This window comes from Heterodontus francisci, chromosome 27, assembly GCF_036365525.1.
Source record: "Heterodontus francisci isolate sHetFra1 chromosome 27, sHetFra1.hap1, whole genome shotgun sequence".
In the NCBI taxonomy this organism is placed as follows: Eukaryota; Metazoa; Chordata; class Chondrichthyes; order Heterodontiformes; family Heterodontidae; genus Heterodontus; species Heterodontus francisci.
Window position 1 is genome coordinate 60,576,371 of NC_090397.1, and position 24,345 is coordinate 60,600,715.

The window sequence follows — 24,345 nt, forward strand, 5'->3', positions numbered from 1 at the left end:
GGATCAGTGCTGGGACCTTTGCTCTTTGTAGTATATATAAATGATTTGGAGGAAAATGTAGCTGGTCTGATTAGTAAGTTTGCGGACGACACAAAGGTTGGTGGAGTTGCGGACAGTGATGAGGATTGTCAGAAGATACAGCAGGATATAGATCGGTTGGAGACTTGGGTGGAGAAATGGCAGATGGAGTTTAATCCGGACAAATGTGAGGTAATGCATTTTGGAAGGTCTAATGCAGGTGGGAAGTATACAGTAAATGGCAGAACCCTTAGGAGTATTGATAGGCAGAGATCTGGGCGTACAGGTCCACAGGTCACTGAAAGTGGCAACGCAGGTGGATAAGGTAGTTAAGAAGGCATACGGCATGCTTGCCTTCATCGGTCGGGGCATTGAGTATAAAAATTGGCAAGTCATGCTGCAGCTGTACAGAACTTTAGTTCAGCCATACTTAGAATATTGTGTGCAATTCTGGTCGCCACACTACCAGAAGGACGTGGAGGCTTTGGAGAGGGTACAGAAGAGGTTTACCAGGATGTTGCCTGGTCTGGAGGGCATTAGCTATGAGGAGAGGTTGGATAAACTCGGATTGTTTTCACTGGAACGATGGAGCTAGAGGGGCGACATGATAGAGGTTTACAAAGTTATGAGTGGCATGGACAGAGTGGATAGTCAGAAGCTTTTTCCCAGGGTGGAAGAGTCAGTTACTAGGGGACATAGGTTTAAGGTGAGAGGGGCAAAGTTTAGAGGGGATGTGCGAGGCAAGTTCTTTACACAGAGGGTGGTGAGTGCCTGGAACTTGTTGCCGGGGGAGGTGGTGGAAGCAGGTAACATAGAGACGTTTAAGAGGCATCTTGACAAATATATGAATAGGAAGGGAATAGAGGGATACGGACCCCGGAAGTGCAGAAGGTTTTAGTTTCGGCAGTCATCAAGATCGGCGCAGGCTTGGAGGGCCGAATGGCCTGTTCCTGTGCTGTACTGTTCTTTGTTCTTGTGGAGGCAGTGGATATGGGGTTCTATTTGTCAAATATTTTAGGTGAGATTCTGTACAAGGGACGTACAGAAGACAAGATACCCATTGAATGTTATGTAGATGATCGTTCCTTTCTAGGATAATGTATACTGTACAAAAAGTGTGAGGGAGAAAAAGGTTACGGATTGACATTACTGGATTGAAACAAATGCTGGAGAGAAAGGAATCTCCAAAATTAAGTGGGTACATGCAAGTTATCAACTATCTGATTGTTTTATGAAAAAAAATGCTTGCACAAAGAATTTGTTAGGAGTCCTAGAAGAGTGGCATCTCGCAAAGTAATGCTTTGTACAGAATATGCAATTTATTTTGATTTGTTTTGAAATGTCTGTGCGTGTTAAACTCTAAGTTTTTTATTTAAAGGAAAAGAAGGGAATCTGTTAATTGTTTAATCATATGCAGGTGGAGGGTGTTAATTAGGGTCTTACTTGAATATATATAAACACTTATTGAAATTAGTATAAGGTTTGAGCGAGGAGCTGAATGTTAGTAAGCTTTTTAGTTTGTAAAAATAAATGCAAGACTGAGTAAAGATTGGCTCCAGTATAATCCTTCAACAACAAGCTTTCTGAAATATAACATACTAATTTTGTATATGCTACTCATGCAGATAAGGGTTGACATATCCAGGACAATAAAAACCATCTCTAATTCATGAGCTTCATTGGCTTATAATTGGTTCATGAGACATCAAGAGGGAGCTTAAAGAAAGGGTTATTAGAACACAGAATGACATTATCAAAAAGCAGCAGCAAAACCAACAACATTTCAAAGGGAATTAGATAAACACTTGAAGATGAAAATTACTAAAGGTCACAGGTAAGAGCAAGGAAATGGGATTAGAGTAGATAGTACTGATACGCAAGCATTATGAGCTAGATTGCAACCTTCTGTATGAAATTTCAATGATTCCATTGCTGTTTGATGTTCAACATTATCGTTCTGATTTTAAAAAGCAATCTTGGATCATATATGATCTTTAATCTTTCTTTTTCCAATACAAAGGGTTCATTCTCCTATAGTTTTAAGACTCAACCATATTGTAGCTGCTCTTTCCTAAAGTCTGTCCTCTTTCATTTATATATACATTCGATAGGAACAGGAGGAGGCCATTTATTCTGTCGAGCCTGTTCCACCAATCAATGAGATCATGGTTGCTTTGCAACCTGATTCCATATACCTGCCTTTGTCCCAGGTTCCTTAAAACCTTTGGATAACAACAATCTATCAATTTCAGTTTTAAAATTAACAATTGATGGAGCATCAATTGCAATTTGTGGAAGAGAGTTCCAAACATCTACCACCCTTTGCGTGAAGAAGTGTTTCCTAATTTCACTTCTGAAAGTTCTGGCTCTAATTTTTTGACTATGCCCCCAGTTGTAGACTCCCCAACTAGCAGAAAGGTTTCTCTCTATCTACCCTATCTATTCCCCTTAATAGCTTGAAAACTTCAATCAAATCACCCCTTATTTGGATGAAGACATAAAACACTTAATTAAATGAAAATTGAGTATAAGAAAATACAGAGCAGAGATTAGTATCCTGCTAATTTGAGGTTTTCTCCATCAACCAGATCATGTAGAACGCCATGGTCATTGACTCTATGCAATGTATTAACGCCAACTACAACTAACACTGTTAAGAACATAAAATTCTATGAAATACTCCCATAGTCTAGGAGCAGGAACAATGATAAATATTCCAAGGCAATTCCAAAGAGGGTGCAAAAAATTGGACTCCAAACAGTGAATGGGGGAGGTGTTGATTGAAGTGATCAAAGGTGCAGTCAAACAGAATATAGGAAGAAGTGAAGCAAGGGGAAAGGAACAAGGAAGGAAGCCCCTGAAGATAAGGCTATAATGACTGAAATCTCTGTTACTTATGGTGCAGCATGTGTGTTTGCTTACATGTGTGTGCGTATGCACAGGTGTGTGTGTGTGTCAGCCCCTACAATCTACATTCTTCACCTCTGACCCTATGCATTTCTGCAATAGTATTTCTGTGATCCTGATAGGATAGAACATCTGTGTAAAATATACAATCAGTATATCTATACTAACTCTTCATCTAATTCTGACTAAAACTAGCTAATATGTTCTCTAATTACCTCCCTACTTCAAATTTATTTGAGAGTACATTAACCTCATGATCCTGCCCATTTTTTCAGTCTTGTTGCAGTTCCCCTGGTCTTACACATCCCAGAGGGCAAGCAAAGTGCTGGCAGAATCCTGCCGCTGCTAACCCTGAGCTCACTGCTAGGAGACAAGCAATAAACAGCCCATCATAACTTCAAATGTTGGAAATCTGCAATAAAAACAGAAAATGCTGGAAATACTCAGCAGGTCTGGCAGCATCTGTGGAGAGAGCAACAGAGTTAATGTTTCAGGTTGATAGCTTTCCCAAGGGATGACCCAGCTGAGTATTTTCAACATTTCCTGGTATTAGCCCATCATGCCTACCTCTTTGTCAGGGGAGGCACCTCCTTCTCCTCATTATAGGACTCGGCTATTTCTATGTGTTACGGTGAAGTGAGGAGGGGTTGAAGGGCTTCCCTTTTTTCCATCTCCTTGTTAGACCACAACAGGTTTAATTCTTTTTTAAAGTGGATGTACTGGCCAATTCAGTAGGTGTTTAATTACTTACTTGCTGTGATCATAACCAGAACCAATTGGACATAAAGGCCTGCTTGGGTCTGCAAATGAGACCCGACCGAAGCCCAACAGAACCCCATCCAACCCCGAGCCTGACCCGGCCCGAGTCCTTCCATTTTTTCCCATGCCCAACCCGACTCGACCCGACCATCAGTTAACTGACCTTCCGTTTTTCACTTTGTTCCTTACCTGCACAAGCTTAAAACCACCTTTAAAGTCCAAAAAGTAAATTAGCATTAAAGTTACTTACCTGAGGTGGTGATAGAGCGTGTCCAATCCGACCTGACCCAAGCCCAACACATGTCCTTGGGTCCCGTCAGGTTCGGGTCGGCCTTTAATTGGACAGGTTTTCTTGAGTTAATAAAGAAAGAGGTTAACTTTATTGTACCTAAACCGAACTAATAAAATAATAAACAACGTGCCAACTTTCACTCTCACACACACACTAGAGGTTTACACACACACACTAGAGGTTTGCACATACACAAATAGGTTACAGAGGGGGAAAGGTAGATTAGTTGAATTAGAATCCATAAAAAAGTATACAGTTTGTGGAGTTTGGTGATTGGGCTGGCTTCTAGCTGAATTCAGTGGTCCTGAGGATTTTAGTTTGAAAGGGTAGAATACTAATTTGGTTGGTTTCTTGGAAACAGCGATGCAGATGATTTCCTCCAACAGGGTTTCGAATTGTAGCTGGAGTATGCAAAGATGGTCAGTTAACAGGCAGGATTTGAAAGCTTTCAAGCTGGAATGGAGAGAGAGAGAGGGACCCCCACCTAAGGTTTGCACCTGTCAGAGTCTAGTTGCTTCTCCTCTGCTGCAGAGAAAACTGCAGATGGAGAGGGACATGTCACATGACAATCACTCAGTGATTCAAACATAGCATTTAGCAGTATTTCTTCTTGCTAGAAGAAAAAGAACAAACAGTTCCTTTAAACTGCCTGGGTCTTAGTTCTTGCTGGAAAATGCACAAGACATTTTGTTTCTCTCCTCACAGTCCTTTGCAATGTAGGATACAGTGTAGCTGCTAGCAGTCATCCTGTTTTAAATGTCCTTTAAACATGTCTTTAAAAAAAAATTCAGATCTCCAGTCAGTAGACCAAAGAAAATTATCATTCAACAAAACACATTGGCGTAACACATGCCACGTTGCTCCAAAGACTGCCCCCCATCAGAGTAAGTTCAGTTTTTGTATACTTACCTTATGAACTCTGTCGAGGAGAAGAACATTTCTGTTTTCTGAATTGCTTCATTCCTTTCGTAGGCACCGAGAGAGAGGGCAATCTCATGGGGCAGGATATTCATGGCGAGATGGGGGCTGCAAGGACGGAGGTGGGCGAGTCCAGAATTTCCTGCCACCGTCAGGCACATTCCAGACTCTCAGCCATTTTCCAGTTAGCAGGTGGGCCCTCTGCAGTGGCCGAAACATGACCAGAGAAAGGAGGTGGTCTCCCCTAACAGACCGGGAGGTGGCGGGGGGTGGGGGGGTGGTGGTGGTGGGATTGCTTTTAAAAACACTCCCGTTGCCAATAATGTAAAATGGCCACAGCTGTAGCCACAGCCCACCCTATGGAGGGTTCCCCCTCCTTAAAGGCAGTCCAGTATTCAACAATGGAGCATCCACAACTCTCTGGGGTAGAGAATTCCAGCGATTCACAAATCTTTGAGTGAAGAAATTTCTCCTCATCTCAGTCTTAAATGATCGACCCCTTATCCTGAGACTGTGCCCCCATGTTTTAGATCCCCCAACCAGCAGAAACAATCTCTCAGTGTCTACCCTATCCAGCTCCTTCAGAATGATGTATGTTTCAATGAGATTGCCTCTCATTCTTCTAAACTCCAGAGAGTATAGACCCAATTCACTCAACCTCTCATTATAGAACAACCCTCTCATCCCACAGACCAATCTAGTGAACCTTTGCTGCACTGCCTCCAATGCAAATATATCCTTCCATAAATATGGAGACCAAAACTGCACAGTGTACTCCAGGTGTGGTCTCACCAAAGCCCAGTACAATTGTAGCAAGACATCTTTAATCTTGTTCTCCAATACCCCTGCAATAAAAACCAAATGTCATTTGCCTTCCTAATTGCCTGTTGTACCTGTATATTTAATTTCTGCATTCCTTGTATGAGTACACCCAAGTCCCTCTAAACATCAACATTTATAAGTTTCATGCCTTTTAAAAAAACTCTGCTTTTCTATTCTTACTACCAAATTGAATAACCTCACACTTCCCCATATTATACTGCATCTGCTCACTCACTTAACCTGTCTATTTCTCTTTGCAACCTTGCATTCACACCTAGCTTTGTATCGTCAGCAAACTTAGATACATTACTCTTGGACTATTTGTCTAAGTCATTAATATAGATTGTAAATAGCCGAGGTCCCAGTACCGATCCTGGAGACACTTCACTATTTACAACCTTGCAAATTGAAAGTGCCCCGTTTATCCCGACTCTTTGCTTCCTGTCCTTTAACCAATTCTTGCATTAATTGCCCAGCCTAGGGCCTCAATTAGCAGCAGGGCAGAAAGGCCTTTCACAGGCCTTGCTGCCCTGGACTTAATTTTGGCGGAAGCTGGAAGATGGCAGGGTCCCCTACACACCGCCATCCCACCCAATTTTATACCCCTGGACAGGAGCCATCCACCGACTCAAAAGTCAGTGGTGAACCTGCCTCAACCTGGCCTGGGGATCTGGACTGCATTTTGCGGTCCCCAGGCCTTTAATTGGTCTGAGGTTGGACTTCCACCTCATTGAGGCAGGAAGTCCCGCCTAATGAAGCTGGCGGGCCAATCAGAGGGTGGTGGCCACTGCTGGGACTGCAACTGAGCTAAAGGTGGAAGATGTCGAGAGCCCGGAGAATGGGTAAGTTTATCTGGCCTCTCCCAGGGCAATCGGCTGGGCCCCAGCAAGGCAAGGGTGGTTGATTAGGGGGACAGGGCACGTGTTTGGCGTTGGGGGTGGTTGGGGCATCGGGGGCAGCCCTCCATCAGGTACAGGGTGTCTGATTATGAGGCCCCCCCCCAGGCCTGGAATGCCCGCCAGGCAATGGTAAAATCCCCGTGGCAGTAGGTGGAGACCCTTAAGTGGCCGTTAACTGGCCACCTAAGGGCCTTGATTGGCCTGGGGCGGGTGGGCCGTTTCTCGCCACTGCCCTGCGTAAAGTGGCAGCGGAGGCGGGAGTTGGTTGGTAAGAGCCCCTGGAGCCTCCCGCTCCATTTTATGCCACCACCATCCCGTTCTTTGGGGGGTTTAAAATTTCGGCCTTCCTCAGTAAGCCAGAGATGGATCTTTCTTGCTGAATTTTTGTTTTCTTAATGGAATGTACTTTTGTTGAACATTTTGAATTGTTTCTTTAAATGTTCCCCACTGTTTATTTACCACCAAACCTTTTAGTCTATTTATCCAATCAACCTTAGCCAGCTCTCCCCTCATACCTAAGTAATTGGCTTTGTTTAAGTTTAAGATTCGTGTTCGGGACTGGAGTATATCACTTACAAACTTAACATGGAATTCAATATGATCATTTTTTCCCAGCGGATCTTTTACTATGAGATTACTAATTAACTCTGCTTCATTGCACAACACTAGATCTAAAATAGCTTTATCCTTAATTGATTCCACAATGTATTGTTCGAGGAAACTGTCATGAAAGCATTCTACAAATTCATTTTCCAGACCACCTTTGCCAATTTGATCGGTCCAGTCTATATGAAGATTAGAGTTCCCCACAATTACTGCATTGCCTTTGTTACAAGCTCCAATAATTTCTTGCTTAATGCTCCAACAGTAGTGTAACTACTGTCAGGGTGCCTATAAACTACTCCCACCAACATTTTCTGACCTTTGCTATTCCTAATCTCTAACCATACTGATTCTACTTCCCAGTCTTCTGAGCCGAGATCCTTTCTCACGAATGTCCTTATGTCATCGTTTACTATCAGGGTTACCTCTCTTCCTTTTCCATTCTATCTATCTTTTCGAAATGTTGTATATCCTGGAATATTTATTTCCCAACCTTGGTCACTTTGTTACCAATACTCTGTAATGGTGAATAGATCTAAACCATTTATTTCTATTTGTACCACTAGTTTATCTATTTTTTTGCAGATGCTTCGCGCATCCTCTTGGTCCTCCAGCGTCAGGTGTCCGCCCACTGTCCTTAATTGGATGGCGAGCACGCCTCTGACCTTTAATTGACAAATCCTACAAAAATCATATCGGGTGACTATTCCGAACACGGAACGTGCATTTGGTCCTGACGCTAAACAGAAAATCCAGCCCCTAATGTCCATGACATAAGATATAATACCTATCAAAGAGCATAAAGAGGCAAAATATTCATGTGCCAAGCTAACAGAGTACTCCTTGAACACAGCCCATTAATTAACCTGCCATCATGATACAACAAGTGGCTGAGATCAATTAAATGATAATGTCGACAGGGCTAATATGCAAAATTCTGCTGAGTCCTTTATTGTGGCTGTTTTCCTTAAAGTTCCTTCATGTCTTGCAAGCTACTGTCTGACTTATCTGTTCATGCTAGCTGCTTGGCATTCATGGTCCTGAAGGCCCTGATTTTAATTCCTTGAGGCTTTGGAAATGGAGTGTGGGGGTGTGCACTAATAGCATGCAGGAAACCCAGAAATAAGTGTATCACGTTTGTGAGTGACTTTGTGACTTCCAGGTTTTCCATTCAATCGGCGATAGCGGGCGTGATGTGACTCCAGTAACACATTCTCAACTCCAGTGTTTAAAGGGACAATCCAAACATGCATATTGAAGGAGGTTGGAGTGGGGAAGAAGAGAGAAGCAACTTTCAGAAGGGAATCCAGACAAGCAAAAGCTGTGCCTCGTTTTAGTGATGCTTCCCTGGATGTACTACTGGGAGCCGTGAGGAGTTGGAGAGGGAGCTACTTTCCCTACCAATTGGAGGAAGAAGCAGAGACCAAGAAGGCGTGGTTGGAAATGGTGGAGGAGGTCAGCTCCTGGCTTCAGTGCAGTCAAGGTCACTTTAATGACCTAAGCAGGTCAGGAAGAGTAAGCACCAGGACACATTAACCTACATTCTGCTTTTTTAAAATTCATTCATGGGATGTGGGTGTCGCTGGCTAGGCCAGCATTTATTGCTCATCCCTAATTGCCCTCGACAAGGTGGTGGTGAGCCACCTTCTTGAACCACTATTGACTTTATAGCAGTTTGATACTACTGAGTGGCTCACTAGGCCATTTCAGAGGGCATTTAAGATTCAACCACACTGCTGTGGATCTGGAGTCACATGTAGGCCAGACCAGGTAAGGACAGCAGATTTCCTTCCCTAAAGGACAGTAGTGAACCAGATGGATTTTTACGACAATCGACAATGGTTTCCTGACCATCATTAGATGAGGTTTTAATTCCAGAATTATTAATTGAATTCAAATTCTACCTTCTGCCGTGGTAGGATTTGAATCCATGTCACCAGAGCAATACCCTGGGTCTCTGGGTTACTAGTCCAGTGACAATACCACTACACCACCACCTCCCCCTAAACTGTTCATGACCCACCCCCTCACTCTGCCTTGCCATATAAATGGCTACAAGAGCAGGTCAGAAGTTGCTAACTCGCCTTCTGACTCCCCAAAGCCTGTCCATCATCTGTAAGGCACAAATGAAGAGTGTGATGGAATACTCTCCACTTCCCTGGATGGGTGCAGCTCGAACAACACTCAAGTAGCTTGACACCATCCAGGACAAAGCAGCCTGCTTGATTGGCACCCCATTCATAAACATTCACTCTTTCCACCACCGACGCACAGTGGCAGCAGTGTGTATCATCTACAAGATGCACTGCAGCAACTCACCAATGCTTCTTCGACAGCACCTTCCAAACCCGCAACTTCTACCATCTGGAAGGATCAAGGACAACAGGCGCATGGGAACACCACCACCTGCAAGTTCCCCTCCAAGTCACTCACCATCCTGACTTGGAACTATATCACTGTTTCTTCACTGTTGCTGGGTCAAAATCCTGAAACTTCCTCCCACAACAGCACTCTGGGGGTTCCAACACCACGTGGACTGCAGCAATTTAGGAAGGCGGCTCAGCAGCACCTTTTCAAGGGCTATTCGGGATGGGTAACAAATGCTGGCCTTGCCAGCGACTTCCCCTTCCCAAGAACGAATTTTAAAAAGCCTACTCCAGAACATCACTCCGCCCATTCATTTACCTTGCAGGTGCACCCCCGCCTTCAGTTTCTAAGCACTTCCTGTCATCCTCATCTATTTATCCATCACTCCCACTCACCCTCCTCTTTATGCAAAGCTATCCCTCTCCTTCAAAGTCAACCTCGCCAAATGCACTCCATCCATCAGATGAACATATCATTACACTCACTTGGAGGTCTCTTCTTTCCCTCCTTGCAGGAGAAAAGAGCACAGAACATCCAGGCGAGGAGAGAATCAGAGGAGGTCTTCACAGATAATACAGCTCACAACTACAGAGGAGGAGGCATTGGAAATAAATGGAGTTTCGGTGTCCTTGGCTGTCAGAGATGGAAAGAAGAAGAGCTCCCAGCTACCGAATAACACAATTAACTAAAGCCACCTACATATCATATGGCACTCAGTCAAGTTAATTGGTGAAATGTGATCACCTTCATCATGATAACGTGCAACATTCTTACCTTGCCATGATTAATTCATGTCTTCTATTTCCCTCAGGGCCTTCACTTGTGCGGTCGCAGCTGGTGAATATGACGGGTGATGTATCCTTAGGGGAGTTGAGTCCTTCTGAGCGTGCGCTGTCACAAGAATCATGCAGATAATGCATCAGCTGAGATACTCACACTTCAGTGGGAACAGTAAGGTTGAGAGTTGGGTTTTCATCGGGTGACACACTTCACAAGTAAGCAAGAGCGGATGCTGGAGATAGGGACTGCAGTGGAGTATCCACATCGGAGGCCACAGCCATCTCCAAGGTCTCCTTAGCAGAACGGAGTTGCTGTACTTCAGGGCCATCAATGAAGAGGAGAATAATTAAGCAGCAGCAGACCGTGCACAATGCACTCACAGGCGTTCAAAATGGCACTTACACATTTGCAGAGCAATTGGAGGGGAGGAGCCCACCTCAAGCATGAGGGGCGTGATATAGAGTCATAGAGTTATACAGCACGGAAACAGGCTCTTCAGCCCATCGTATCACAGGTCACTGAGATGATGGCCCAAATTTTACGCTCCCCCGCAGGAGTGGGCTTCAGGCAGTGGGGAGAAGGTCATAAAATTGAGTGGGAGGCGGGGGTGGGGGAGGGGGGGGGGGGGCGGTGCCATTCCCGTTGCCTTCCCGCTCTTGCTGCAGTTTTACGAGGGGCGGCAGCAGCGAGAAATGGTCCATCTACCCAAGGCCACTTAAGGGCCTCCTCCCATTGCTGATGGTATTTGCCCCCTTGCCTTGCCGGGACCCGGTCGATTGTCCTCGGCGAAGCCCCACACACTTACCTTTTTTCCAGGGCCTGCATCCCTCTTGCTCTTCTAGCTGTGTGCAGTCACAGCAGTGGCCACTGCTCCCAATGGCACTGCTGGGACAGAGAGCTGTCGGCCCGCTGATTGGCCAGCAGCTCTTGGAGGTGCGACTTCCTGCCTCAGAGGGGCAGAATTCCCGCCCGAGGCCACTTCAGGGCCTGGGCCATGTAAATTCATAGCATGGCTCCCAGGCCCAGCAAAGGGGTGCATGCCCCCGACATTTTGGCTGGTGGGTGGGGCATCCTGTCCAACATAAAATTCCGGCCTCTGTATTCTTCCAGGCGCCATGGTCTGTCATACACTCCAATCAAATGTGTCCAGGCACACCTTCAACACCACCACGCAAACTTGAATGCATCGACGAAGAGCATTTCAGCAGTCAGAGCAGCGATGTGAGCATTCGGACTGTACCTGTGCTGAAGCCACAGGGGTGGCACCCCGTAGGCATAGCAGAAAAAAAAAGAGTAAGGCTTTGTAACTGCACAGGGGAATCCATGAAGTGGATTATAATCCTCGCTCCTTTTTTGGGACCGTCCCGGATCAAGCATACTCCCCAGGTGATTACTGTCACTTAAGGCTGAGAAAGACAGACCTCACAGCGTCTGATGGACTGATCTAACTCTCCCCAAAGGAAAGGAACCAGCTGAGAAAATTACCATCCTCCAGAGAGCCTTTTTAACCATTTTTAGCCAGATTATAACAACCCGGATAGTATAAAGGTCCGGGCATCTCTCCTCAATTAGGTACTTCCCCACTGAAGAGTGTACGGAGATGGGTTCTTGAGTTTGCAATACAGAAGACTATGAGACAATATATTTTCAAAATTATATAAAAGTTTATTGAAGAATTCACTTGTGATGGGAAGTTAATTGCAACATTAATAGTTCTAGGAAAAGAAAATATAATCTTATTTCTAGTAGAGAATTCAAGTTTTTGGTTTAAATATTGTTAGACAAAAATATTTGAGCTATACATCAATATTTAAAGCAGCATTTACCTTAAATCCCCGAGTAGACAGCTACAGAGTTTAGCGAGATACCTCTCTCCCAATTAAGGGGAGAACTATAGTTGCCACATCACAGTAGACCGTACCTTTACTGTGAGAAACTCTGGAGTGAATCCATTGAATCTAATGATCCACTGTGTGGTTCCAATATTTATACTGTTTCTAAATTACATGACTAATTTTTTATGTATGGGGGTGTTACCTCTGTTGCAAGTAGGTTCATCCCCTTTTATTTCCCAAATAAGGCTGTATAACCGTTAATTTCTGTTTAAGGTCCACCTTCTTTGACTTCTAAGAAGACTAGGCCAACAGCAAGGTGGGAGCCTTTCATGGTGGTCAATTTCCTTAGTCACCTAACTGGGTTTCAAGATTGCAATTCAGTTTCTTGGGTTTGGTCAGTTTTGTCAAAATTTTAGTCGACTGAGCTTTCGCATAAGACCATCTTATCAACTATTACACTGTGGTAGCTTTAGGTGATCAGTTGCAAATGTTGTTATCAATGGTTTACTGTGTGATGATGTTTAGGAGTGAATCCCTCTTATCAGAAGCTGCCTCTATGCTCTAAGATGAGGGAAGCCCTTCACCACAGAGGCATGCCTATGAACTTCATTTAACCTTTTAGGAAGATGAACCTCGCTTTTAATTTTTCAATCCCTAATTCATAGGAAAATAACTTTTTAACCTTATAACCCCTTATTATAGTCGGATTCCTTCACATGTACCTGGGTGTCTGAGAAACTGTAGTTTTGATAAGTTTTCGTTATTTATTCAAATCACATAAATGTTATTCATTTTCACCACTTTCCCATCTTGTCCATACTTGGTTGTTGGGTGATAAGTGGCCTTCTAACTTGTTTGATGATGAATGTGAGGACATGAATTGATGGGGACCAATGAGGGCAATATTCAAGTGGTGGCTGAGTGGTTACAGGACTGCTTTGTGACATGGCGCAGGAGGGGGGAATGGGAAGAGTGGTCACCACTTTTTCTGGTGACATGGGAGCACTGGTGAATTCTATCTGACTTTATATTGATAGGTTATCCTAAGCAGTAATATGAGCATCTGCGGGTGCAGTGCCCTCATCATCCTCCTCCTCCTCATCTTCCTCGCCCCTCTCTGAAATGTCTGAAGAGGATCTGAGCTCTTGGCCTTGTTCTTCCTGCAAGTCCAAGCCTCACTATTGTATTGTACAGAGCACAGCAAACCACTACATTCTGGAGACCCTGGCTGGTGTGTACTGAAAGGCGCCTCCAGATCTGTACAGGGATATGTTCTTCAGCATGCCGATGTCCTGTTAATCACATATCTGGTGATGATATAGCATTCATTGTACCACTTTAGGGCTTCAGAGCTGGGGCTTCTGACAGGTGTCATGAGCCATGTTTGCAATGGGTATCCCCAGTTATCAGTCACTGTTTAAGTCTGCTTCCAGGTGTGAACACAAGGAGTTTGGACTGCTGCAGTACAAAAGCATCCTGCTGGTGCCAGTGACAGCCACAGGTAATGCATGCTCACTGGATTCAGCATGTCGCAGGGCTTCTAGGAGGCTGTACATAGGAACATAGGGATAGGAGTAGGCCATTCAGCCCATCGAGCCTGCTCCGCCATTCAATACGATCATGGGTGATCATCCACTTCAATGCCTTTTTCCCTCACTATCCTTATATCCCCTAATGTCATTTGTATTTAGAAATCTGTCAATCTCTGCTTTAAACATACTCAATAACTGAGCTTCCACAACCCTCTGGGGTGGAGAATTCCAAAGATTTACAACTCTCTGAGTAAAGAAATTTCTCCTCATCTCTGTCCTAAGTGGCTTCCCCCTTGTTTTGAAATTGTGTCCCCTGGTTCTAGACTCCCCAACCAGGGGAAACATTTTAGCTGCATCTACCCTGTCTATCCCTTTAAGTATTTTGTAGGTTTCAATGAGATCACCTCTCATTCTTCGAAACTCTGGAGAATACAGGCCCAGTTTCCCCAATCTCTCTTCATAGGACAGTCCCACCATCCCGGGAACAAGTCTGGTGAATCTTCGTTGTACTCCCTCTATGGTAATAATATCCTTCCCGAGGTAAGGGGACCAAAACTGCACACAGTATTCCAGATGCGGTCTAATCAAGGTTCTATACAATTGAAACAAGTCTTCACTACTCCTGTACTCAAATCTTCTTGCAATAAAGGCTAACATACCATTAGCCTTCCTAATTGCTTGCTGCACTCGCATGTTAGCTTTCAGTGACTTACTGACAAGGACACCCAGGTCCCTTTATACATTTACACTTTCTAATCTCTTACCATTTAAGAAATACCCTGCACATCTATTCCTCCTACCAAAGTGGATAACCTCACATTTTCTCACATTATATTCCATCTGCCACGTTCTTGTCCACTCAGTAAGTGTGTCCAAATCCCATTAAAGCCGCTTTGCATCTTCCTCACAACACACATTCCCACCTAGTTTTGTGTCAACAGCGAACTTGGAAATATTGCATTTGGTCCCCACATCCAAATCATTGATATATATTGTGAACAGCTGGTGCCCAAGAACTGATCCCTGTGGTACTCCACTAGTCACAGCCTGCCAACGCGAGAATGACCTGTTTATTCCTATTCTGTTCTTTCTGCCTGTTAACCAATCCTTAATCCATGCCAGTATATTACCTCCTATCCCACATGCTTTAATTTTGGTAACCAACCTCCTGTGGGGGGCTTTATCAAAAGCCTTCTGAAAATCCAAGTATACCACGTCCACCAACTCTCCTTTATCAATTCTGTTAGTAACATCCTCAAAAAACTCCAACAGGCTTGTCAAACATGATTTCCCATTCATAAATCCATGTTGACTATGCCCAATCAGATCATTATTATCCAAGTGTCCATTTATCACATCCTTTAGAATAGATTCTAGCATTTTCCCAACGACTGATGTAAGACTAACAGGTCTGTAATTCTTTGTTTTCTCTCTCCCTCTCTTCTTAAATAGTGGGGTGACATTAGCGACCTTCCAATCTGCAGGAACTGCTCCAGGATCTATAGAACTTTGCAAGATTATCACCAATGCACCCACTATCTCCATAACTACCTCTTTCAACACTCTGGGATGTAGAATATCAGGTCCTGGGGACTTATCAACATTCAGCCCCATTAATTTCTCCAATACGACCTTTTTACCCATACTAATTTCCTTCAATTCCTTGGATCTCTAATTCTGGGAGATTTCTTGTATCTTCCTCAGTGAAAACAGACACAGAGTAATCATTTAGCTTCTCTGCCATTTCTCTATTCCCCATTATAAATTCTCCGGACTTTGCCTGTAATGGACCAACATTTGTCTTAGCCAAACATTTCCTTTTTACGCACCTGGAGAAGCTTTTACAGTCCATTTTTAGATGTAGATATCTGATGCCACCTGACGTGACATCCTGAGCCTTCTGAGACACTGCTGTTCAGACTTATCAAGGAAACTGATGTCTGTCTTGTGAGTAGTATTTCCAGCAAGCTGCACCTCTCTGTTGGTCCTCTTTCTGCTGATCACCTCCATGCTGATCCCTTTCCTACTGGGCCTCTCTCTGCTGTGCAGCTACAGGTCTATGATTAGCAGGCTTCTATAGGTGCCACTGATGGCTATCTTGGTCTTCATCTGAGGTCCAATCTAAGGCAGCATAAGTGGCACCAATCCTAATGTGATAGAGCAAATCCCCTAATGTAGAATATCAACTTTCTTTGGCGAAGTAAATCTATCAGACCCATTGACCTATTACAATAATATTCAGCATCTAGGGGCAATTAACAGAGAGGGGCTGATACCATGGCACCTCGCCATTGCAGTGGACTTTGAGCGATAAGACAAGAGTTCAAAATTCAAAGCCACAACTTCCCCCATATCAGTTTTTTTTACCAGTCTCAACAGTGGGAGGGAAAACTGGAGCAGAAATTACCCTGGGCTGCTCCTGCACATAATCAACAGAAAGCCAGAGAGCGTTTGCTGCTCATCATCTGCCCTCTGGGGTTGGCACTTGGCACTGGGATATAGTGGAGGAGGAAGGCTGCTTCCTGAAAAAATCACAGCTATTTACGCCACAAGACAAAGCAAAAAAAAATGCGTGAAGTAAATCAGCTCTAAGTCCCGTCTATTCTAATATTGCACTTACTCGGTTTTAGCGAGTGAGACATCTCGCCAATGTGCATTCAACACAGTTTGATATGCTTGAGATCCTACAACAGGGGGAGCTAATAGATACAGGTCAAATTAACTATTTTTGCAGGTATTTTAGGCCCAGCAATTTTCTGAGTTTGTTCTTGGGTTGTGAGTCTCTTGACTCACTCTCTTGCATTGACTCAGTGGTTAAAATGCCTTCGCCAGAAATTACTAAGTGCTGCCTAGTCAATCAGAATCTCAGATTTTACCCCAGCATCATGAAGTGCGTATTGAGGCTTTTCAAACTCATTTCTCTTTGGACTCTTATCAGCTGTCAGAAAGACGGCCTTAATCCCATCTGTCTCAGAGAGGATTTGAACTGGGTGATGATATCATTAGTATTTTCATATGCAATCTACATTTAACTCGCTCAGATTTTGAATTGGAGCTGTGTTAGTAGGTGAATTCCTTTTGTTTCTCCAAAGTACGATGTGTAGCAATATTTACAGACCAATTAAAGGTATTTGTTTACAAATATGAACCCATGATCTTGACTGATGCCGACAAACACTCTTAATTGTAATTGGTGCACACTCAGCAGCAGCAGCGAACAGTATAGAACCATAAACTTTTACAACATAGAAGGAGGTACTTCGGTCCATAGAATCTGTGTTGGGGCTTTGCCAAACCAATCCAAAATTAATCTCTCTCCACAAACCTGTATTTTCCTCTGATTCAAATATTTAGCCAATTTTCTATTAAAAGATGCAATAATTTGTCCTGTAACCACTCTTGCAAATTGTTCTCTGTTCCAACAACCCTCTTTGTAAAGAGATTTCACCGAACCTGTCATTTCTGTGTTTTACTGACTATTTTAAATTGATAATCCCTCGTCACTGACTCCACAACCAATAATCTTTCCCTATTCACTCTATCAAACTGATATTGAGGATCTGAGTCACAGAATGGATTTTAACTGGGAGTGGGTTTCTGGTGGGAAGCTGCTCCGCTGAGTTAGTTCAGCCCCCACCCCATCCCTGGCAGTGACAGCAGGAAACCACGGTGAAGCCAGGCCTCATCTGAATGCTGCTGAGAGCAGCAAAACACAGAGGGAGAAAGGAGCCTTTAAAAACAGCACGGGCAATACCAGCTGCAGCAGAGCAGCAAAGTACAGCAGGAGAGAGGAGCAGCAGTGGGAGATGGGGACATATCACCAAGCAGCATCACAGGACAAGGAGTCACATGGGGTGAGTACACTGGTAAGCTTTGAATTTGCAAGAAATGCAGAATCAGTTACAAACTGCTGGGATTGTTTGTGACCTGTAGTAAACTGGAGCTCAGACATTGGCCTGTGCTGGTAAAAACCAGTTTGAACTAATTACTTTATGTGACAAGACAAAGGAGTGATCACAGGAAAAGAGCCTTATTTGGACACGGTATGATACTGGGGTCTTTGGGCCTGGGCCAATTAGGAGAAGATGCGAACGAGGTGAGCAGGTTTAAACCAACCGGAAAGACACAGCTCAGTTTTGGAGAGATAAGAAAGAGAATGAGAAGAGAGCTTTTTGGGCATAGAGCCAGCGATAAACTCCAGAGATCAACCATCGTGGAAGTGGAAGACCCTGCATGAGCAACGCGGCAACATCGTAAAAGAGAGAGAGAACGGAACGCCTGGCCAGCGTCAACCCTCCCCTTTTTTGGGTATTATCCTTTGTTTTCTGTGACTAGGTCAGGGAAAGGTCAGAGGAACCTAGTGGGTGCGCTTATCAATTCTAGCTAGCTTTGTTATTAACTGTATAACTCAGTTTGAGTTGCATGCTTTTGTCTAACTAAGTGTATAAGCCTTATTCTTACATTGTACAACAACGTGAATAAAGTAAATTGATAGTTAAAGAAAGGACTGAGTTTCCTCCTCTTTGTACTAAGCCATTAACTGTAGCTGTGGATTAAGTGGAGGGTGGCTCTCCTGCAACCCGATATCCCAAACACCCAGCCTGAGCCTGAATTAAGAGGACCTAGTCCCACGTGACGGCCAGGATCAAGTGGGTGCAGGGAATAAAGGGGCCAAGGGGGAGTTGACTCCGCGCCAGGTTTACAATATAATTCTATTTAAATTAATCAACTTTAAAGTAGGCCTAGATCAATTAATTAGCATATAACTATTTGATAATTTACAGTGTTCAATTAATTGAATCTAGGGGATAAAGTTAAAATTAAATAGGAAGGAATAGTAACACTAAAGGGTTCTGAATTTCACAGTAAATTAAAATCTAAGGTATTTAGATGATAAGAATTAAGTAAAAGCATTTCAGTTAACCTCCCTATAAAATAAAATGACACCAGAACAACAGATGCAGCTGATTGGTGAGTAGCTGGTCAATCTTTATTTATTTAAGTCGTACGTTTAATAGTCAAATAAATAGGGGTGTAGCAAGGCAGCTCAGTCCCTAGTATGTATTCTGTTCCATGTGGGAACTCCAGGACCTACCACCTACCTATACTAGGGGCAATTTATAATGGCCAATTTACCTATCAACCTGCAAGTCTTTTGGCTGTGGGAGGAAACCGGAGCACCCGGAGGAAACCCACGCAGACACAGGGAGTACTTGCAAACTCCACACAGGCAGTACCCAGAATTGAACCCGGGTCGCTGGAGCTGTGAGGCTGCGGTGCTAACCACTGCGCCACTGTGCCACCCACACTATACTCCATCTGTCAAATTTTTGCCCACTCACTTAACCTATCTATATCTCTTTGCAGACTCTTTGTGTCCTCCTCACAACTTGCTTTCCCACCTATCTTTGTATCATCTGCAAATTTGGCTACAATACATTCATTCCCTTCATCCAAGTCATTTATATAGATTGCAAATAGTTGAGGCCCCAGCACTGATCTCTGTGGCACTCCACTAGTTACAGTTTGCCAACCTGAAATGGCTCATTACCCCTGACTCTTTGTTTCCTGTTAGTTAGCCAATCCTCTATCCATGCCAATATATTACCCCAAACACCATGAGCTCTTATCTTGTATAGTAATCTTTTATGTGGCACCTTATCGAATGCCTTTTGGAAATACAAATACATTACATCTACTGGTTCCCCTTTATCCACACTGTTCATTACATTCTCAAAGAACTCTAATAAATTTGTCAAACACAATTTTCCTTTCATGAAACCATGTTGACTCTGCCTGATTGCATTATGATTTTCTGAATGTCCTGCTACTACTTCCTTAAAAATGGATTTGAGCATTTTCCCAATGACCGATGTTAGGCTAAGTGGCCTATAGATTCCTGCTTTCTGTCTTCCTCCTTTCTTGAATAGAGGTGTTACATTTGCAGTTTTCCAATCCGTTGGGACCTTTCTAGGGAATTTTGGAAGATTACAACCAATCCATCCACTATCTCTTTAGCCACTTCTTTTAAGACCCTGGAATGCAGGGATTGTCAGCCTTTAGTCCCATTAGTTTTCTAGTACTTTTTCTCTAATGATAGCAATTGTTTTAAGTTCCTCCCTCTCTTTCGCCTCTTGATTTTCTACTATTCTTGCCATGCCTTTTGTGGCTTCTACTGTGAAGACACATACAAAATACTTATTCAAAGTCTCTGTCAGTTCCTTGTTTCGCATTATTAACTCCCCAGTCTCATCCTCTAAGGAACCAATGCTTACTTTAGCTACTCTCTTCCTTTTTATATATTAGTAGAAGCTTTTACTGTCTGATTTTATATTTCTTGCTAATTTATACTCATACCCTAATTTCTCCCTCTTTATTTTTTAGACATCCTCTGCTGGTTTCTAAAATTTTCCCAATCTTCCGGCCTACCATTAATCTTTGCAGCACTGTATGCTTTTTCTTTCAATTAATTTTCCTAGAGAGGAAAACCAAGGCGCACAGAGAATTGTGAGAGACAGGTAGTACTAGAGTAGGAAATAGTATGGTATTAGGTGGGGTCAGAGTAACAGGGAATGTAATGAGGTCTTCATTAGGTTTACTGTGCATAATGTGAATGCATGGTGTGTGGTAAATAAGGTTGGTGAGCTGCAGGTGCAGATAGCCATGTGGAAATAATATGTTGTGTTGATATTAGTGACCTGGCTCAAAAAGGCAGAGTACTATATGCTCCTTGATAAAAAGGTATTTATAAAAGATAGAGAAGGAAAGAAAGGAGGAGGGGTACCAGTATTAACTAAGGGGAACATTACAGTGCTGAAAAGAAAGGATGTCTTAGAGGGGTCAAGAACAGAATCCATTTGGTTAGAGCTAAGAAACAATAGAGGTGCCATTATATTGTTGGGTGTTTTCTATACGCCACCATGTAATAGGAAAGATAGAAAGATAGAAACATAGAAAATAGGAGCAGGAGTAGGCCATTTGGCCCTTCGAGCCTGCTCCGCCATTCATTATGATCATAGTTGATCATCCAACTCAGTAACCTGTTCTGGCTTTCGCCCCATACCCTTTGATCCCTTTAGACCCAAGAGCTATATCTTACTCCTTCTTGAAAACATACAATGTTTTGGCCTCAACTGCTTTCTGTGGTAGTGAACTCCACAGGCTCACCACTCTCTGGGTGAAGACATTTCTCCTCGTCTCAGTCCTGAAAGGTTTACCCCATATCCTTAGATATGACCCCTGATTCTGGACTCCTCCACCACCGGAACGTCCTTCCTGCATCTACCCTGTCAAGTCCTGTTAGAATTTTATAGGCTTCTATGAGATTCTCCCCTCACTCTTCTGAACTCCAGCGAATATAATCCTAACCGATTCATTCTCTCCTCATACGTCAGTCCCACCATCCCAAGAATCAGTCTGGTAAACCTTCACTGCACTCCCTCTATAACAAGAACATCCTTCCTCAGATAAGGAGACTAAAACTGCACACAATATTCCAGGTGTGGCCTCACCAAGGCCTTGTATAATTGCAGCAAGATATCCCTGCTCCTGTACTCGAATCCTCTCGCTTTGAAGGCCAACATACTATTTGCCTTTTTTACCACCTGTTGGACCTGCATGCTTACCTTCAGCAACTGGTGTACGAGAACCCCAGATCTCGCTGCATATTCCCCTCTCTCAGTTTATAGCCGTTCAGATAATAATCTGCCTTCCTGTTTTTGCTGCCAAAGTGGATAACCTCACATTTATCCACATTATACTGCATCTGCCATGCATTTGTCCACTCACTTAACTTGTCCAAATCACCCTGAAGCCTCTCTGCATCCTCCTCACAACTCACCCTCCCACCCAGTTTTGTGTCATCTGCAAATTTGCAGATATTACATTTAGTTCCCTCATCTAAATCATTAATATATATTGTGAATAGCTGGGGTCCTAGCACCGATCCCTGCGGTACCCCACTAGTCACTGCCTGCCATGCGGAAAAAGACCCATTTATCCCTACTCTTTGTTTCCTGTCTGCCAACCAATTTTCTATCCATCACAATACACTACCCCCAATCCCATGCGCTTTAATTTTACACGCTAATCTCTTATGTGGGACTTTGTGGAAAGCCTTCTGAAAGTCCAAATAAACCACATCCACTGGCTCCCCCTCATCAACTCTACTAGTTACATCCTCGAAGAATTCTAGTAGATTTGTCAAGCATGATTTCCCTTTCGTAAATCCATGCTGACTCTGTCCGATTCTACCACTGTTCTCTGAGTGCTCTGCTATAAAATCTTTGATAATGGACTCTAGAAAGAGGTAGAGGAACAAATTTGCAAGGAAATTAAAGAGAGAGGCAAGAATTATAGAGTGGCTATAAATGGGGACTTTAATTATCCTAAAATAGACTGGGTTAGTAATAGTATAAAAGGCAGAGAAAGGGAAGAGTTTCTAGACTATTCAGGAGGGTTTTCTACATCAGCATGTTTCCAGTCCACTGAGAAAGGAGATATTGTTGGATTTGGTTCTGGGGAATGAGGTGGGTCAAGGAGCTCAAGTGTCTGTAGGGGAACATTTAGGGGACAGTGATCATAGTCTCACAAGGTTTAAGTTGGCTATACAAAAGGACAAGGAGCAATCCAAAGTAAAAATAATTAGTTTAGTTTAGTGATACAGCACTGAAACAGGCCCTTCAGCCCACCGAGTCTGTGCCGACCATCAACCACCCATTTATACTAATCCTACACTAATCCCATTTTTCCTACCACATCCCCACCTGTCCCTATATTTCCCTACCACCTACCTATACTAGTGGCAATTTATAATGGCCAATTTACCTACCAACCTGCAAGTCTTTTGGCTTGTGGGAGGAAACCGGAGCACCCGGAGAAAACCCACGCAGACACAGGGAGAACTTGCAAACTCCACACAGGCAGCACCCAGAATTGAACCCGGGTCGCTGGAGCTGTGAGGCTGCGGTGCTAACCACTGCGCCACTGTGCCAATTACTTGGGGGAGGGCCAACCTCAGTGAGGTGAGAACGGATCTGACAAAATATTATTTACATGGAGAGAGACTACAGAATGCTGCGGTACAGAGGGATTTGGGGTTCTTGTACAATGATCACAAAAAGTTAGCATGCAGGTATAGCAATTAATTAGGAAGGCAAATGGAATGTTGGCATTTATTGCAAGGGTGTTCAAAATCATGAGGGGTCTGGACGGAGCAGACAGGGAGAAACTGTTCCTGTTGGCAGAAGGATCAAGAACCAGAGGACACCGATTTAAGGTGAATGGCAAAAAAGCAACTGTGACATGTGGAAAAACATATTGGCACAGAGAATGGTTAGGATCTGGAATGTACTGCCTGAGAGTGTGATGGATCCAATCGTGGCTTTCAAAAGTGATCATGAGAAATGGGAGCAGGAATAGGCCATTCATCCCCTTGAGCCTGCTCTGCCTTCCAATAAGATTATGGCTGATCTAATTGTGCCCTTAACTCCACTTTTCTGCTGGCCTGCATAACCCTTGACTCCCTCCCCATTTAATCTCCTTCCCCCATTAAACTCCCTTTCCCTTCCCCATTTTATCCCACCCCCCTCCCCCATTTTACTCTTTACCCCTTTAACTCCATTCCCCCTTTTTATTCCATCTCTCCTTCCCCATTTTACCCTTTTTCCTCTCCCCATTTTACCCTTTATCCCTTTTACCCCTTTCCCCCTTTTTATTTCATCTTCCCTTCCCCATTTTACTCCCTTCCCGTCCCCCATTTTCCTCTTTCCCCTCCCCCATTTTACCCCATTCCTCCATTTTACCCCTTTCCCCCTCCCCATTTACCCCATTCCTCCATTTTATCCCCTTCCCCCTCCCCATTTTACCCCATTCCTCCAATTTACCCCTTCCCCTCCCCATTTTGCCCCTTTCCCCTCCCTATTTAACTTCCTCCCTCCTTCATTTTACCCTTCCTGATTTTACCCCCTCCATTTTACCCCCTTTCGTCTCCCACATGTTGCCCCATTCCCCTTGCCCCATTTTACCCCATTCCCCAATTTAACCCCCTTTCCCCTCCCCTATTTAACACCCTCTCTGCCCCTCATTTTACCCACTTCCCCATTTTACCCCTCCCCTTCCATTTTACCCCCTTTCCCCTCCCTTTTTAACCCCTTTTCCCTCCCCATTTCACATTCTCCCCTCATTTTACCTTCTTCATCCCCATTCTACTTGCTTTCCCCTCCCTCATTATTCCCATTTCACCCACTTCTGCTCCCTCATTTTACCCCATGTCATCCTCCTCCCTTTCCTCATTGGTTAATTATCTGGAGAAAAAAATTGCCAGGGCTATGGAGAAAAGACAGGTGAGTGGGAGTGGGTGAGTTGCTCTTGCAGACAGCCAGCATAAACACAACGGGCTGAATGGCCTGCTTCTGTGCTGCAAGAACTCTATGACTCTATGGTCCATTTCCTGCCTGGAATGGACATGAGGGAAGCCTGAGCTGTCAGCAGACAGAGATCGGGCACACCTTGTCTACCCACTGTTGATATAATAGAACCCCAATTTGCATAAATTTATGAGGTTCCGCCTGCTTTAGGTGGCCACATTATTCACCTGCAAAACCCAGCAGGTT